General features: G+C 38.0%; 1 long non-coding RNA gene across 1 annotated transcript in view; it reads right to left on the reverse strand.

Annotated features, from left to right (window-relative positions):
• The window catches only part of LOC133543362 (uncharacterized), a 171307-nt gene that overhangs the window by 98298 nt on the left and 54602 nt on the right, over positions 1–18407 (reverse strand). The window contains exon 2 of the long non-coding RNA XR_009804359.1: positions 5783–5852. This is a non-coding gene — a long non-coding RNA (uncharacterized LOC133543362). The remainder of the gene's footprint in view (positions 1–5782; positions 5853–18407) is intronic.

An 18407-nucleotide genomic window follows, 5' to 3' on the forward strand; every position in this document is an offset into this window, starting at 1 on the left:
TTTGGTCATGTCCAACATAACAGTGTTAACATGTTTATTGATAGCCTGCATAGAAAATCACCACCTATGATGCTAACATGTGAAAGATGCTAAAGTGCTAAAGCTCCATTTTGGTCACGTTCAACATGACAGTGTTAACATGTGTATTGATAGTTTGCGTTAAAAAAACGGCACCAATTATGCTAATATGTGAGAGATGCTAAAGTGCTAACGCCCCATTTTGGTCATGTTCAACATGACAGTGTTAACATGTTTATTGATAGTTTGCAAAGAAAATTGGCACACATGATGCTAAAATGTGAAAGGTGCTAAAGTCCAATTTTGGTAATTTTCAACAGGACCGTGTTAACGTGTTTATTGATAGTTTGCATTAAAAAAATTGGCACCGATGATGCTAATATGTGAAAGATGCTAAAGCGCCAAAGCCCCATTTACGTCATGTTCAACATGACAGTGTTAATGTGTTCATTGATAGTTTGCTTAGAATATTGGCACCAATGATGCTAATATGTGAAAGATACTAAAGTGCTAAAGCCCCATTTACGTCATGTTCAACATCACAGTGTTTACGTGTTTATTGATAATTTGAATAAAAAAATTGGCACCATTGATGCTAATACGTGAAAGATGCTAAAGTGCTAAATTCTCATTTTGGTCATGTTCAACATGACAGTGTTAATGTGTTTATTTGTATTTTGCATAGAAAATTGGCACCAATGATGCTAAAATGTGAAAGATGCTTAAGTGCTAAAGCTCCATTTTGGCCAAGTTCAACATGACAGTGCTAACATGTTCATTGAAAGTTTGCATTAAAAAAAAAAAACGTCACCAATGATGCTAATATGTGAAAGATGCTAAAGTGCTATAGCCCCATTTTGGTCATGTTCAACATGACAGGCGGGCTTATGTTTGTGTTTTCCTGGGTCATTTAGTTTATTTCCTGTCTGTACTCTTATTTTCTTAGCTTGACTTCCTGTTTTTTCTTGCCGAGTGTCAACTTCACCCTCATGTTGTTCCCTGGCACGCAACAAACTGGCAATCAGGACCCCCTCATGCTGTAAATAAACAATACATGTACAAATGTGTATTTATCTTCTAAGTCGTAGTAACAAAAGCCTTGCGAGCGACTATGTCTTCCTTGGCGGAGCGCGCCGGCTCCAAATGCGGCGGCGCTATCGTTTTCAGAGTGGGGGATCATAATATTCAAATCCGTATTTAACCTTTCAAGGCAGAAGGATTATGCGGCAAAGTCTCCATTCCGAGCGCTTTCCTGGCCCCCCGACTCCCCCGCCATAATAACGATGATTATCGTCATTGTGCGCAAAGAGGATTACTGTATGGTTATATAAACCCAGGAACACCCCGACTATTAGACGCTCTTTTCACGCGCAGGTGACCAGGCCGCAGAGGATGGGGGACTAGTCTGTGATGTGACCCTGAGACCAGGACTAGTCTGTGATGTGACCCTAAGACCAGGACTAGTCTGTGATGTGACCCGAAGACCAGGACTAGTTTGTGATGTGACCCTAAGACCAGGACTAGTCTGTGATGTGACCCTAAGACCAGGACTAGTCTGTGATGTGACCCTAAGACCAGGACTAGTCTGTGATGTGACCCTAAGACCAGGACTAGTCTGTGATGTGACCCTAAGACCAGGACTAGTCTGTGACGTGACCCTAAGACCAGGACTAGTCTGTGATGTGACCCTAAGACCAGGACTAGTCTGTGATGTGACCCTAAGACCAGGACTAGTTTGTGATGTGACCCTAAGACCAGGACTAGTCTGTGATGTGACCCTAAGACCAGGACTAGTCTGTGATGTGACCCTAAGACCAGGACTAGTCTGTGATGTGACCCTAAGACCAGGACTAGTCTGTGATGTGACCCTAAGACCAAGACTAGTTTGTGTCGTGACCCTGTGTATATATACATACACACATACATATATATACATATATATATATATATATATATATATATACATATATATATATATATATATATATATATATATATATACATATATATATATATATATATATATATATATATATATACACATATATATATATATATATATATATATATATATATATGTATATATATGTATATATATATATATCTATATACATATACATATATATACATATATATCTATATACATATACATATATATACATATACATATATATATACATATACATATATACATACACATACACATATATATATATATATATATATATATATATATATATATACATATATACATCCACTTACATATACACAAACACATATACTGTATATACATATATATATATATATGTATATATACACATATATACATGCATATATATATATAAACATATATATACACATACATATACAGTATACTAGGGGTGTAACGGTACACAAAATTTTCGGTTGGGTACATACCTCGGTTCAGGTCACGGTTGGGTTCATTTTCGGTACAGTAAGAAAACAACAAAATATACATTTTTTGGGTTATTTATTGAACACATTTGCCAAATCTTACACCAAAAAATATTTGTCTTAGTGGAATATTTGATGTGAAGTAATCGGAAACTTGGATAGGTGAATAATTCATAATAACATTTATTTTGATACAATATTATGTTTTGAGCAATTACAGTTTGAAAGAAAAAAAAAACAGCTTTGTTTTATTAGTCAACGTTGCAACTTTTTCTAAAATACATTTAGCCTTTAAGCTTTTTTATTTCACTTTTGTTCATGTTTTTTTTTTCATTTTAATAGTATTTTTAGAATATGCCGTGGGCCTTTAAAACATTAGCTGTGGGTTGCAAATGTACACTTTTGACACCCCTGCTATGGATAATAAAAAATAAAATCTGATAAATTTATGGATAAAAAGAAGAGCCTAACTCTCTCGCTCTCTCTGTCTCTGCCCCTCCCTCACCAATGCTGCTGCGCGCACAATTTAAAAAAAAGATGTTTTACCCTTTCTTAACCCTGAACGTACATTGAAAATACACGCAACCCTAAGAAAGTCCACCTGGACAGCTCCTCAAAGAGGACATGTCCCGTAAAAAGAGGAGTTGTGGCCAGTCTGTCATAGTCCAGTCGTGAGTTGTTGTTGTTTTTTGACTGATTGAAACTTTTATTAGTAGATTGCACAGTACAGTACATATTCCGTACAATTGACCACTAAATGCTAACACCCCAATAAGTTTTTCAACTTGTTTAAGTCGGGGTCCACGTTAATCAATTCATGGTGCCTCGGTGTGCATTGTTTACACAACGTGCGGTGCGCTACTTAATATGTCCGTGTGGAACTCGTTCGGTACATCTCCGAACCGAACCGAAACGACGAGTTGAGTTTATACCAAAAGGTTCTATTTTGGTTTCATCTGACCACATGACATTCTCCCATGTGCTCTCTGGCAAACTTCAGCCAGGTCTGGATCTGCATTGGCTTAAGAAGGGGGACATGTCTGGCACTGCAGGATTTGATTCCCTGTCGTCGTAGTGTGTTACTGATGGTAACCTTTGTTACTTTTGGTCCCAGCTCTCTGCAGGTCATTCACCAGGTCCCCCTCGTGTGGTTCTGGGATTTTTGCACACTGTTTTCATGATCATTTTGATCCCACGGGATGAGATCTTGCGTGGAGCCCCAGATTGAGGGAGATTATCAGTGGTCTTGTAAATTCTATTTTGGTTTCATCTGACCACATGACATTCTCCCAATCCTCTGCTGTATCATCCATGTATCCATTTTGGTATAAACTCAACTCGTCGTGTTTGGAGGAAGAAGAATACTGAGTTGCATCCCAAGAACACCACACCTACTGTGAAGCATGGGGGTGGAAACATCATGCTTTGGGGCTGTTTTTCTGCTAAGGGGACAGGACGATTGATCCATGTTAAGGAAAGAATGAATGGGGCCATGTATCCTGAGATTTGGAGCCAAAACCTCCTTCCAACAATGTCAGCTTTGAATGGTTGACCAAATACTTATTTTCCACCATAATTTACAAATAAATTCTTTAAAATTCCTACAATGTGAATTCCTGGATTTTTTTTCACATTCTGTCTCTCACAGTTGAAGTGTACCTATGATGAAAATTACAGACTTCTGTCATCATTTGAAGTGGGAGAACTTGCACAATTTTAAGTGGTAGAACTTGCACAATTTTAAGTGGTAGAACTTGCACAATTTTAAGTGGTAGAACTTGCACAATTTTAAGTGGTAGAACTTGCACAATTTTAAGTGATGGAACTTGCACAAATTACAGACCTCTGTCATCATTTGAAGTGGGAGAACTTGCACAATTTTAAGTGGTAGAACTTGCACAATTTTAAGTGGTAGAACTTGCACAATTTTAAGTGGTAGAACTTGCACAATTTTAAGTGGTAGAACTTGCACAATTTTAAGTGATGGAACTTGCACAAATTACAGACCTCTGTCATCATTTTAAGTGGGAGAACTTGCACAATTTTAAGTGGTAGAACTTGCACAATTTTAAGTGGTAGAACTTGCACAATTTTAAGTGATGGAACTTGCACAAATTACAGACCTCTGTCATCATTTTAAGTGGGAGAACTTGCACAATTTTAAGTGGTAGAACTTGCACAATTTTAAGTGATGGAACTTGCACAAATTACAGACCTCTGTCATCATTTTAAGTGGGAGAACTTGCACAATTTTAAGTGGTAGAACTTGCACAATTTTAAGTGGTAGAACTTGCACAATTTTAAGTGATGGAACTTGCACAAATTACAGACCTCTGTCATCATTTTAAGTGGGAGAACTTGCACAATTTTAAGTGGTAGAACTTGCACAATTTTAAGTGGTAGAACTTGCACAATTTTAAGTGGTAGAACTTGCACAATTTTAAGTGGTAGAACTTGCACAATTTTAAGTGATGGAACTTGCACAAATTACAGACCTCTGTCATCATTTTAAGTGGGAGAACTTGCACAATTTTAAGTGGTAGAACTTGCACAATTTTAAGTGATGGAACTTGCACAAATTACAGACCTCTGTCATCATTTTAAGTGGGAGAACTTGCACAATTTTAAGTGGTAGAACTTGCACAATTTTAAGTGGTAGAACTTGCACAATTTTAAGTGGTAGAACTTGCACAATTTTAAGTGGTAGAACTTGCACAATTTTAAGTGATGGAACTTGCACAAATTACAGACCTCTGTCATCATTTTAAGTGGGAGAACTTGCACAATTTTAAGTGGTAGAACTTGCACAATTTTAAGTGATGGAACTTGCACAAATTACAGACCTCTGTCATCATTTTAAGTGGGAGAACTTGCACAATTTTAAGTGGTAGAACTTGCACAATTTTAAGTGATGGAACTTGCACAAATTACAGACCTCTGTCATCATTTGAAGTGGGAGAACTTGCACAATTTTAAGTGGTAGAACTTGCACAATTTTAAGTGATGGAACTTGCACAAATTACAGACCTCTGTCATCATTTTAAGTGGGAGAACTTGCACAATCGGTGGCTAACTAAATACTTTTTTGCCAGTTCCTTATCTGTTTGGAAGAAGCAGCTGCGCTCCTTTCTGAGCGAGAGGGGCTGTTTTTTAGCTCTACTTTTTTTGTTTGGATTTAGACCTCTTCTTGCCGATGCTAATGTGCCATTGTAAGGGCTGGTCTCCTAAAACTCCAGTAAAAAAAATAAAAAACTTAAGATTGTATCATTCTGTCTCGGAGGTCCTTTTTACTCAACATGTATGTCATCCAACGGAACTTGGGAGTGACCAGCGTGTTTTATTCCATTACCTTTGCTCCTCAGCGTTCACTTCTTTCTTGTCAGATATGAGTCAAAATCAGTAGAATTCTTGCTCTTGTTCTAAAAAAAAAAAAAAAAAAAATACAGAAAAAGATCAGTTGAAATGTGTGATCAACATGGTTTAGGAACATAAAAAAAGACTGAAACAAGTCATCAGAGACATAAGCAGAAAGGTGACCGACAAGCCTTTGTTGACGGGCTTTTCCTCTATCTGTGCATATTTTTATTTTAATTCTTGTGTTTTTATGCGCAGGCAGCATGAAGCAGGGCTTTTATTGTGAAGATAGGAAATGTGCAGTCGGCCTTTAGAGTTCTGACGGAAGGTACGGCGCGAGAGTCTGTTGAAATAAAAAGTGTTTCTGGCCTTCCTCTCGGTCATATTTTCATAATAATGATCTTGCAGCAGCCAGCGTCATCTCACAAGACCCTCCGGTACCGTGAATGTCATTTAAGTGACGTCTTGGTGAAGATTGATGATCACTCATTTTTAGCTCTATTTTTTTTTAAAAGCCTGGCTGGAGATCGACTGACACACCCCCCGCGGTCGACTGGTAGCTCGCCATCGACGTAATGGGCACCCCTGTTCTAAAGGCTCGCCCCTTCGAAAAATAAGTAAAAAATGTGGAATTGATCTATACGAGCACGTCAAAGTACAAGATATTTACAAGCCAAAACTTGTCTATATCTCGTCAACGGAGTCAGTTTTTATACCGGGAAAGAATTTGATTGATAGTCCTCAATTAGAGAATGTTTAACAGGCTGAATATTACATTTTAGTCATAAATAGAGAAGGTTAAAACATTGTCCTGCAGCAAAACAAATATGATTAACTTGCACGAATGTATGTACAGGTAGAAATATCACAGATTACATTACCCAACATCTTAGACAATCCACATTTTGTGTTATTAATGCACACAACTGCTATCTAAACGTGGAAGTGTAGCTCCTCTCCTCTGAATGCAGGTGCTCCTACAGCAGGAATACACATTCTCTATTATTACAAAATACAAAATCTGGCAAAACAGCAGGTATTTCTTTTTGAAATTGTTTTTAAAAGCTTGTTTAGGTCTTTATGGCTTCTGGTTGCGTGGAGATGGCTGGACAAGCGCTTTTGAAAATGTATTTTTGGAAAATGATGGATTGATTTTGAATCGAGATCAATACAAATCGGGATTTGGATGTGATTCAACTTTCTGTGAACACCTATAAAAAACATATTACTTTTTATTCATAAATAGAGAAGGTTAACAAATGGTCATGCAGCAAAACAAATGGGATGAACGTGTACAACATCTAATGTACACAATATTTATTCAGCTAGAAATATCACAGATTATATCAACAAACATCTCTGCCATTCACAGCATGATTGTAACAATCCACTTTTTGTGTTATCGAAACATGGAAGTGTAGCTCCTCTCTTCTGAATGCAGTTGCTCCTACAGCAGGAACACACATTCTCTATTACTGCACAATACAAAATATTTTATTTCTTTTTTTAGATTATTTTCAAAAGCGTGTTTATGTCTTTATGGCTTCTGGTTGCGTGGAGATGGCCAGCATAGGTCTTTTAAAAGTTAATTTTTGGAAAATGATGGATCGACTTAGAAATACAAATCGGGATTTGGATGCGAATCAACCTTCTGTGAACACCTATAAAAAACATATTACTTTTTATTCATAAATAGAGAAGGTTAACAAATTGTCATGCAGCAAAACAAATGGGATGAACGTGTACAACATCTAATGTACACAATATTTATTCAGCTAGAAATATCACAGATTATATCAACAAACATCTCTGCCTTTCACAGCATGATTGTAACAATCCACATTTTGTGTTATCGAAACATGGAAGTGTAGCTCCTCTCCTCTGAATGCAGGTGCTCCTACAGCAGGAACACACATTCTCTATTACTGCACAGTACAAAATACGTTATTTCTTTTTTCGATTATTTTCAAAAGCGTGTTTATGTCTTTATGGCTTCTGGTTGCGTGGAGATGGCCAGCATAGGTCTTTTAAAAGTTAATTTTTGGAAAATGATGGATCGACTTAGAAATACAAATCGGGATTTGGATTCGAATTGATTTTCTGTGAACACCTATAAAAACATATTTTTTATTCATAAATAGAGAAGGTTAACAAATGGTCATGCAGCAAAACAAATGGGATGAACGTGTACAACATCTAATGTACACAATATTTATTCAGCTAGAAATATCACAGATTATATCAACAAACATCTCTGCCATTCACAGCATGATTGTAACAATCCACATTTTGTGTTATCAATGCACACAACTGCTATCGAAACATGGAAGTGTAGCTCCTCTCCTCTGAATGCAGGTGCTCCTACAGCAGGAACACACATTCTCTATTACTGCACAATACAAAATATGTTATTTCTTTTTTAGATTATCTTCAAAAGCGTGTTTATGTCTTTATGGCTTCTGGTTGCGTGGAGATGGCCAGCATAGGTCTTTTAAAAGTTAATTTTTGGAAAATGATGGATCGATTTAGAAATACAAATTGGGATTTGGATGCGAATCAACTTTCTGTGAACACCTATAAAAAACATATTACTTTTTATTCATAAATAGAGAAGGTTAACAAATGGTCATGCAGCAAAACAAATGGGATTAACGTGTACAACATCTAATGTACATAATATTTATTCAGCTAGAAATATCACAGATTATATCAACAAACATCTCTGCCATTCACAGCATGATTGTAACAATCCACATTTTGTGTTATCGAAACATGGAAGTGTAGCTCCTCTCCTCTGAATGCAGGTGCTCCTACAGCAGGAACACACATTCTCTATTACTGCACAATACAAAATATGTTATTTCTTTTTTCGATTATTTTCAAAAGCGTGTTTATGTCTTTATGGCTTCTGGTTGCATGGAGATGGCCAGCATAGGTCTTTTAAAAGTTAATTTTTGGAAAATGATGGATCGACTTAGAAATACAAATCGGGATTTGGATGCGAATCAACTTTCTGTGAACACCTATAAAAAACATATTACTTTTTATTCATAAATACAGAAGGTTAACAAATGGTCATGCAGCAAAACAAATGGGATGAACGTGTACAACATCTAATGTACACAATATTTATTCAGCTAGAAATATCACAGATTATATCAACAAACATCTCTGCCATTCAAAGCATGATTGTAACAATCCACTTTTTGTGTTATCAATGCACACAACTGCTATCTAAACATGGAAGTGTAGCTCCTCTCCTCTGAATGCAGGTGCTCCTACAGCAGGAACACACATTCTCTATTACTGCACAATAGAAAATAATGTATTTCTTTTTTATATTATTTTCAAAAACGTGTTTATGTCTTTATGGCTTCTGGTTGCGTGGAGATGGCCAGCATAGGTCTTTTAAAAGTTAATTTTTGGAAAATGATGGATCGAATTAGAAATACAAATCGGGATTTGGATGCGAATCAACTTTCTGTGAACACCTATAAAAAAACATATTACTTTTTATTCATAAATAGAGAAGGTTAACAAATGGTCATGCAGCAAAACAAATGGGATTAACGTGTACAACATCAAATGTACACAATATTTATTCAGCTAGAAATATCACAGATTATATCAACAAACATCTCTGCCATTCACAGCATGATTGTAACAATCCACTTTTTGTGTTATCGAAACATGGAAGTGTAGCTCCTCTCCTCTGAATGCAGGTGCTCCTACAGCAGGAACACACATTCTCTATTACTGCACAATACAAAATATGTTATTTCTTTTTTAGATTATCTTCAAAAGCGTGTTTATGTCTTTATGGCTTCTGGTTGCGTGGAGATGGCCAGCATAGGTCTTTTAAAAGTTAATTTTTGGAAAATGATGGATCGATTTAGAAATACAAATCGGGATTTGGATGCGAATCGATTTTCTGTGAACACCTATAAAAAACATATTACTTTTTATTCATAAATAGAGAAGGTTAACAAATGGTCATGCAGCAAAACAAATGGGATTAACGTGTACAACATCTAATGTACACAATATTTATTCAGCTATAAATATCACAGATTATATCAACAAACATCTCTGCCATTCACAGCATGATTGTAACAATCCACATTTTGTGTTATCGAAACATGGAAGTGTAGCTCCTCTCTTCTGAATGCAGGTGCTCCTACAGCAGGAACACACATTCTCTATTACTGCACAATACAAAATATGTTGTTTCTTTTTTAGATTATTTTCAAAAGCGTGTTTATGTCTTTATGGCTTCTGGTTGCGTGGAGATGGCCAGCATAGGTCTTTTAAAAGTTAATTTTTGGAAAATGATGGATCGATTTAGAAATACAAATCGGGATTTGGATGCGAATCGATTTTCTGTGAACACCTATAAAAAACATATTACTTTTTATTCATAAATAGAGAAGGTTAACAAATGGTCATGCAGCAAAACAAATGGGATTAACGTGTACAACATCTAATGTACACAATATTTATTCAGCTATAAATATCACAGATTATATCAACAAACATCTCTGCCATTCACAGCATGATTGTAACAATCCACATTTTGTGTTATCGAAACATGGAAGTGTAGCTCCTCTCTTCTGAATGCAGGTGCTCCTACAGCAGGAACACACATTCTCTATTACTGCACAATACAAAATATGTTGTTTCTTTTTTAGATTATTTTCAAAAGCGTGTTTATGTCTTTATGGCTTCTGGTTGCGTGGAGATGGCCAGCATAGGTCTTTTAAAAGTTAATTTTTGGAAAATGATGGATCCATTTAGAAATACAAATCGGGATGCGAATGGATTTTCTGAAAGGTACCTAATCGCTAAAAAAAAAAGACAAACGTTCCGGAGTTGATGCTAATCTTTTACATTTCCTGGCCTAATTAGTCGGCGCGCGGCTGTGTTGGATTTCCGTGTTCAGGTGACCCGGGTGGCGAGGCCGCCATTAAACATGTGCCCTCCTTAATTAAATCACAGCCGGACTCAGTCTTACCGACGGCGAGGTCGCCAAAGCATTTAAGGAAGTGTTGTGAGCAGATTGAGGTTGTTCGGGTTAATTAAGCCGCCATTACCTTTTACTTACCCCCACTTCTGTCGCTTACGGCCAATGAGTTGGAGTTGTTTTTTTTTTTTCCTCCGCTATCCTTGCACCGATTTTATCTGGCAAATCAAATTTGGCCGGCCCACAATGGCGCTCGTTCACACACACACACACACAAAAAAAAACGCGGCGTGAAGCGCACCAACGGGAGAGGAAACAAAGGCGGGGAGATGGCGACCTCCGTTTGGGAAGGTGCTGAAGGACAAATGGTGTCTCTGAGAGCGCCGGCGGAAGAACGTGTCGATAATGTCCGCCTTATTACTGTCTGCCGAGGAGGTCAAGACGCGTGCATGGAGCGTATTTCTTCTGATAAAAAAACACCTATCTTCAATGCCTCTTTTCTCTTCCATTTTTTTATGTTGCGTCGCTGGACGAGCCTTTAAAACATGTTTTTTCCCCACATTGTGTTTTTTATGCACAGGAAATCGATTCGCATCCAAATCACGTTTTTTATTTCCATCCATCCATCTTCTTCCGCTTATCCGAGGTCGGGTCGCGGGGGCAGCAGCCTAAGCAGGGAAACCCAGACTTCCCTCTCCCCAGCCACTTCGTCTAGCTCTGCCCGGGTGATCCCGAGGCGTTCCCAGGCCAGCCGGGAGACATAGTCTTCCCAACGTGTCCTGGGTCTTCCCCGTGGCCTCCTACTGGTTGGACGTGCCCTAAACACCTCCCTAGGGAGGCGTTCGGGTGGCATCCTGACCAGATGCCCGAACCACCTCATCTGGCTCCTCTCGATGTGGAGGAGCAGCGGCTTTACTTTGAGTTCCTCCCGGATGGCAGAGCTTCTCACCCTATCTCTAAGGGAGAGACCCAAACTCATTTGGGCCGCTTGTACCCGTGATCTTATCCTTTCGGTCATGACCCAAAGCTCATGACCATAGGTGAGGATGGGAACGTAGATCGACCGGTAAATTGAGAGCTTTGCCTTCCGGCTCAGCTCCTTCTTCACCACAACGGATCGATACAACGTCCGCATTACTGAAGACGCCGCACCGATCCGCCTGTCGATCTCACCATCCACTCTTCCCTCACTCGTGAACAAGACTCCTAGGTACTTGAACTCCTCCACTTGGGGCAGGGTCTCCTCCCCAACCCGGAGGTGGCACTCCACCCTTTTCCGGGCGAGAACCATGGACTCGGATTTGGAGGTGCTGATTCTCATTCCGGTCGCTTCACACTCGGCTGCGAACTGATCCAGTGAGAGCTGAAGATCCCGGCCAGATGAAGCCATCAGGACCACATCATCTGCAAAAAGCAGAGACCTAATCCCGTGGCCACCAAACCGGAACCCGGGTTTATCGCAAATGTGCGATAAAATAATTGTTGGTGTTAATAGATTGATGAGTTAACTCGTAATTAACGCATTCATTCGCCCACCCCCTAATTCTGTGATATTTCTCCCTGAATAAATATTCTGTACATTACATGTCGTACACATTAATCACATTTGTTTTGCAACGTGACAATTTCTAACCCTCTGTATTTAGGAATAAAACGAGGGACTTTCGCATCTCTTGACACTGGAGCAACTTAAATATGTCGATTGGTAGGTGTTTGTTTGGCATTGGCTTCATGGTGGCAGAGGGGTTAGTGCGTCTGCCTCACAACACGAAGGTCCTGCAGTCCTGGGTTCACATCCAAAAACATGCACCTGGGGATAGGTTGATTGGCAACACTAAATTGAGTGTGAATGTTGTCTGTCTATCTGTGTTGGCCCTGCGATGAGGTGGTGACTTGTCCAGGGTGTACCCCGCCTTCCGCCCGATTGTAGCTGAGATAGGCGCCAGCGCCCCCCGCGACCCCGAAAGGGAATAAGCGGTAGAAAATGGATGGATGGATGTAGTATGTTTTTTATAGAAGAAGCATTTAAGTCTCACCTTAAAACTCATCTGTATACTCTAGCCTTTAAATAGACCTCCTTTTTAGACCAGTTGATCCGCCGCTTCTTTTCTTTCTCCTATGTCCCCCCCTCCCTTGTGGAGGGGGTCCGGTCCGATGACCATGGATGAAGTACTGGCTGTCCAGAGTCGAGACCCAGGATGGACCGCTCGTCGGGACCCAGGATGGACCGCTCGCCTGTATCGGTTGGGGACATCTCTACGCTGCTGATCCGCTTGAGATGGTTTCCTGTGGACGGGACTCTCGCTGCTGTCTTGGAGCCACTATGGATTGAACTTTCACAGTATCATGTTAGACCCGCTCGACATCCATTGCTTTCGGTCCCCTAGAGGGGGGGGGTTGCCCACATCTGAGGTCCTCTCCAAGGTTTCTCATAGTCAGCATTGTCACTGGCGTCCCACTGGATGTGAATTCTCCCTGCCCACTGGGTGTGAGTTTTCCTTGCCCTTTTGTGGGTTCTTCCGAGGATGTTGTAGTCGTAATGATTTGTGCAGTCCTTTGAGACATTTGTGATTTGGGGCTATATAAATAAACATTGATTGATTGATTGATTGATAGGGGTGCACAGAAAGTTGAATCGCATCCAAATCCCGATTTTTATTCATCCATGCAACCAGAAGCCATAAAGACATAAACAAGTTTTTAAAAAGAATCTAAAAAAGAAATATTTCTCATTTGAAAAATTGCAAGTGAATGAAGTGAATTATATTTATATAGCGCTTTTCTCTAGTGACTCAAAGCGCTTTACATAGTGAAACCCAATGTCTAAGTTACATTTAAACCAATGCCTAAAAAGTGGACTTAAATGCCTAAAAAGTGGACTTAAATGCCATAAAAGTTGACTTTAATGCCACAAAAGTTGACTTAAATACCACAAAAGTTGACTTAAATACCACAAAAGTTGACTTAAATGGCACAAAAGTGGACTTAAATAGCACAAAAGTGGACTTAGTAGCATAAATTGGACTTAAAAAGCACGAAAGTGGGCTTAAATAACAAAAGTTGACTTGAATAGCACAAAAGTGGACTTAATAGCACAAAACCGGACTTAAATAGCACAAAGGTGGACTTAAATAGCACAAAAATGGACTTAAATAGCAAAAAAGGGGACTTAAATAGTACAACAGGGGACTTAAATAGCACAACAGGGGACTTAAATAGCACAAAAGTAAACTTAAATACCACAAAAGTGGACTTAAATGCCATAAAAGTTGACTTAAATAGCACAAAAGTTTACTTAAATGGCAAAAAAAATAGCACAAAAGTTGACTTACGTAGCACCAGTTGACTTAAATAGCAGCAAAATGTTACAGTACACACACTTTGTAGGATTCGACAAAAGACACCACACTGTAACCAACACACTACTGCCATCTAATGTTTTGGAATTGCAATAGCATGCAAAGTCTACTGTATAATACTTGCAAATGGGACTGAAAAGGGTAAAAAAAAATAAAAATGTAAACACAATATAACCAGTCAGCACAGTTAGCATTATTAGCTCACTTTGAATGTTGAATAAAAAAATGTTTTTATAGGAGTTCATATTTTTGGAATGTTTAGTGGCAGTCGTTTGAAAATAACATCACCTTAGATTTCTCTGCGTTTTGTACTAGTTTCACTCCAGTCAGCTGGTACTGAACAACATCAAAAGCAGACTGCAGTTACATTTAAAGCAGTGTGGGTGGCACTGGGAGCAGGTGGGTAAAGTGTCTTGCCCGAGGACACAACGGCAGTGACTAGGATGGCGGAAGCGGGAATCGAACCTGCAACCCTCAAGTTGCCGGCACGGCCGCTCTACCAACCGAGAATGCGATTAATCAGCCTCTCGTTGAGTCATACCTCAGTTTGCCGATAAAGCTCTCTCCTTCTCATGATTCCAACACCAAACAATTCAACTAATTCCATTCCATACCCATTACTATTTTCAAAAAAACAAGTATATCTAACATTTTTGTGGATATAGGAACATACAACACTGTACTTTAAGCAAGTGATCTTTGTTTTTGGGGCCGTACCACAGTTTGAGAGGCGCTCATTGTCCAGCATTGCCCCATTCCTCCCCCTGTGACCACCATGAGGGCGATGCCGTCTGTATTGTGGCGACAATCAGGGGCGGCCGGCTATCAGGTGACGCTTTTGACACCTGATACTTGGAACTTATGACGGGAGTTCTTTTGTTTTGTCTGCGCCTTTCTTCGCCCACCTCTGTCAGCTGTTTGCGATACCACGCACACCTGATCTCGAGAGGCGGGATTGTTGCCATATTTGTCCTTTTGTGTGGCATACCTGTGGAATGCCACCAGAGAAAGGATAAGGATAAGGCTTTTTCCAGACGATTGCGTCGGTGTGGAATCCACACGATACCAGAGAATGGCAGAAGATACAAGAGGAAGTGATACCGTACAAGTAGATACAGGATGATATGATGACAATCAAAATATAGTATTTTGAGGCATGGTAACAGTACTATAATAACATGCAAACAATAGCATTAGTAACATACCAAAATGTAGGACACTGAGGTGTGAACCTGGTAAATATGCTAAAAATGTAGCTAAAAAGTGAAATGTAACATGTGCCAAGTACCAACATATAGTATTCTGAGGCTTGCTAACAGTACTTTGTTAACATGCTAACAATAGCATTAGTAAAATACCAAAATGTAGGACACTGAGGTGTGAACCTGGTAAATATGCTAAAAATTTTGCTAAAAAGTGAAATGTAACACTTGCCAAGTACCAAAATATAGTATTCTGAGGCATGCTAACAGTACTATGTTAACATGCTAACAATAGCATTAGTAAAATACCAAAATGTAGGACACTGAGGTGTGAACCTGGTAAATATGCTAAAAAGTTAGCTAAAAAGTGAAATGTAACATGTGCCAAGTACCAAAATATAGTATTCTGAGGCATGCTAACAGTACTATGTTAACATGCAAACAATAGCATTAGTAAAATACCAAAATGTAGGACACTGAGGTGTGAACCTGGTAAATATGCTAAAAAATTAGCTAAAAAGTGAAATGTAACATGTGCCAAGTACCAACATATAGTATTCTGAGGCATGCTAACAGTACTATGTTAACATGCTAACAATAGCATTAGTAAAATACCAAAATGTAGGACACTGAGGTGTGTACCTGTTGAATATGCTAAAGTTAGCTCAAAAGTGAAATGTAACATGTGCCAAGTAAAAAATATAGTATTCTGAGGCTTGCTAACAGTACTTTGTTAACATGCTAACAATAGTAATAGTAAATTACCAAAATGTGGGAAACACTGAGGTGTGTACATGTTGAATATCCTAAAAAGTTAGCTAAAAGGCGAAATATAACATGTGCCAAGTACCAAAATATAGTATCCTGATGTATGCTAACAGTACTTTGTTAACATGCTAACAATAGTAATAGTAAATTACCAAAATGTGGGAAACACTGAGGTGTGTACATGTTAAATATCCTAAAAAGTTAGCTAAAAGGCGAAATAGAACATGTGCCAAGTACCAAAATATAGTATTCTGAGGCTTGCTAACAGTACTATGTTAACATGCAAACAATAGCATTAGTAAAATACCAAAATGTAGGACACTGAGGTGTGTACCTGTTGAATATGCTAAAGTTAGCTCAAAAGTGAAATGTAACATGTGCCAAATAAAAAATATAGTATTCTGAGGCTTGCCAACAGTACTTTGTTAACATGCTAACAATAGCATTAGTAACATACCAAAATGTAGGACACTGAGGTGTGAACCTGGTAAATATGCTAAAAATTTTGCTAAAAAGTGAAATGTAACATGTGCCAAGTACCAAAATATAGTATTCTGAGGCATGCTAACAGTACTATGTTAACATGCAAACAATAGCATTAGTAACATACCAAAATGTAGGACACTGAGGTGTGTACCTGTTAAATATGCTAAAGTTAGCTCAAAAGTGAAATGTAACATGTGCCAAGTAAAAAATATAGTATTCTGAGGCTTGCTAACAGTACTTTGTTAACATGCTAACAATAGTAATAGTAAATTACCAAAATGTGGGAAACACTGAGGTGTGTACATGTTAAATATCCTAAAAAGTTAGCTAAAAGGCGAAATATAACATGTGCCAAGTACCAAAATATAGTATCCTGATGTATGCTAACAGTACTTTGTTAACATGCTAACAATAGCAATAGTAACATACCAAAATGTGGGAAACACTGAGGTGTGTACATGTTAAATATCCTAAAAAGTTAGCTAAAAGGCGAAATAGAACATGTGCCAAGTACCAAAATATAGTATCCTGATGTATGCTAACAGTACTTTGTTAACATGCTAACAATAGCGTTAGTAGAATACCAAAATGTGGAACCCTGAGGTATGAACCTGGTAAATATGCTAAAAAGGTAAAAAGTTGACTTAAATACCACAAAAGTCGACTTAAATACCACAAAAGTTGACTTAAATAACACACAGGTGGACTTAAATACCACAAAAGTTTACTTAAATACCCCAAAAGTTGACTTAAATACCATAACAGTGGACAAAAAGACTACAAAAGGTGACTTAAGTACCATAAAAGTGGACAACAATACTACAAAAGTTGACTTAAATAACAAAAGTGGACTTAAATAACACCAAAATGTACGTAAATACCACAAAAGTTGACTTAAATAGCACAGGAGTTTACTTAAATAACAAAAGTGGACTTAAATAACACCAAAGTTGATTATAATAGCACAAAAGTTGACTTAAACAGCACAAAAGTTGACTTAAATACGACAAAAGTTTACTTAAATATCACAAAAGTTGACTTAAATGCCTAAAAAGTGGACTTAAATGCCTAAAAAGTGGACTTAAATGCCACAAAAGTTGACTTAAATACCACAAAAGTTGACTTAAATACCACAAAAGTTGACTTAAATGGCACAAAAGTTGACTTAAATAACACACAGGTGGACTTAAATACCACAAAAGTTTACTTAAATACCACAAAAGTTGACTTAAATACCATAAACAGTGGACAAAAAGACTACAAAAGGTGACTTAAATACCATAAAAGTGGACAACAATACTACAAAAGTTGACTTAAATAACAAAAGTGGACTTAAATAACACCAAAATGTACGTAAATACCACAAAAGTTGACTTAAAGAGCTCAGGAGTTTACTTAAACAACAAAAGTGGACTTAAATAACACCAAAGTTGATTATAATAGCACAAAAGTTGACTTAAACAGCACAAAAGTTGACTTAAACAGCACAAAAGTTTACTTAAATACGACAAAAGTTTACTTAAATACCACAAAAGTGGACTTAAATGCCACAAAAGTGGACTTAAATGCCACAAAAGTGGACTTAAATGCCACAAAAGTTCACTTAAATAGCACAGGAGTTTACTTAAACAACAAAAGTGGACTTAAATAACACCAAAGTTGATTATAATAGCACAAAAGTTGACTTAAACAGCACAAAAGTTGACTTAAACAGCACAAAAGTTTACTTAAATACGACAAAAGTTTACTTAAATAGCACAAAAGTGGACTTAGTAGCACAAATTGGACTTAAAAAGCACACATGTGGGCTTAAATAACACAAAAGTGCACTTAAATAGCACAAAA

The sequence above is a fragment of the Nerophis ophidion genome, linkage group LG26, assembly GCF_033978795.1.
Source record: "Nerophis ophidion isolate RoL-2023_Sa linkage group LG26, RoL_Noph_v1.0, whole genome shotgun sequence".
NCBI lineage: Eukaryota > Metazoa > Chordata > Actinopteri > Syngnathiformes > Syngnathidae > Nerophis > Nerophis ophidion.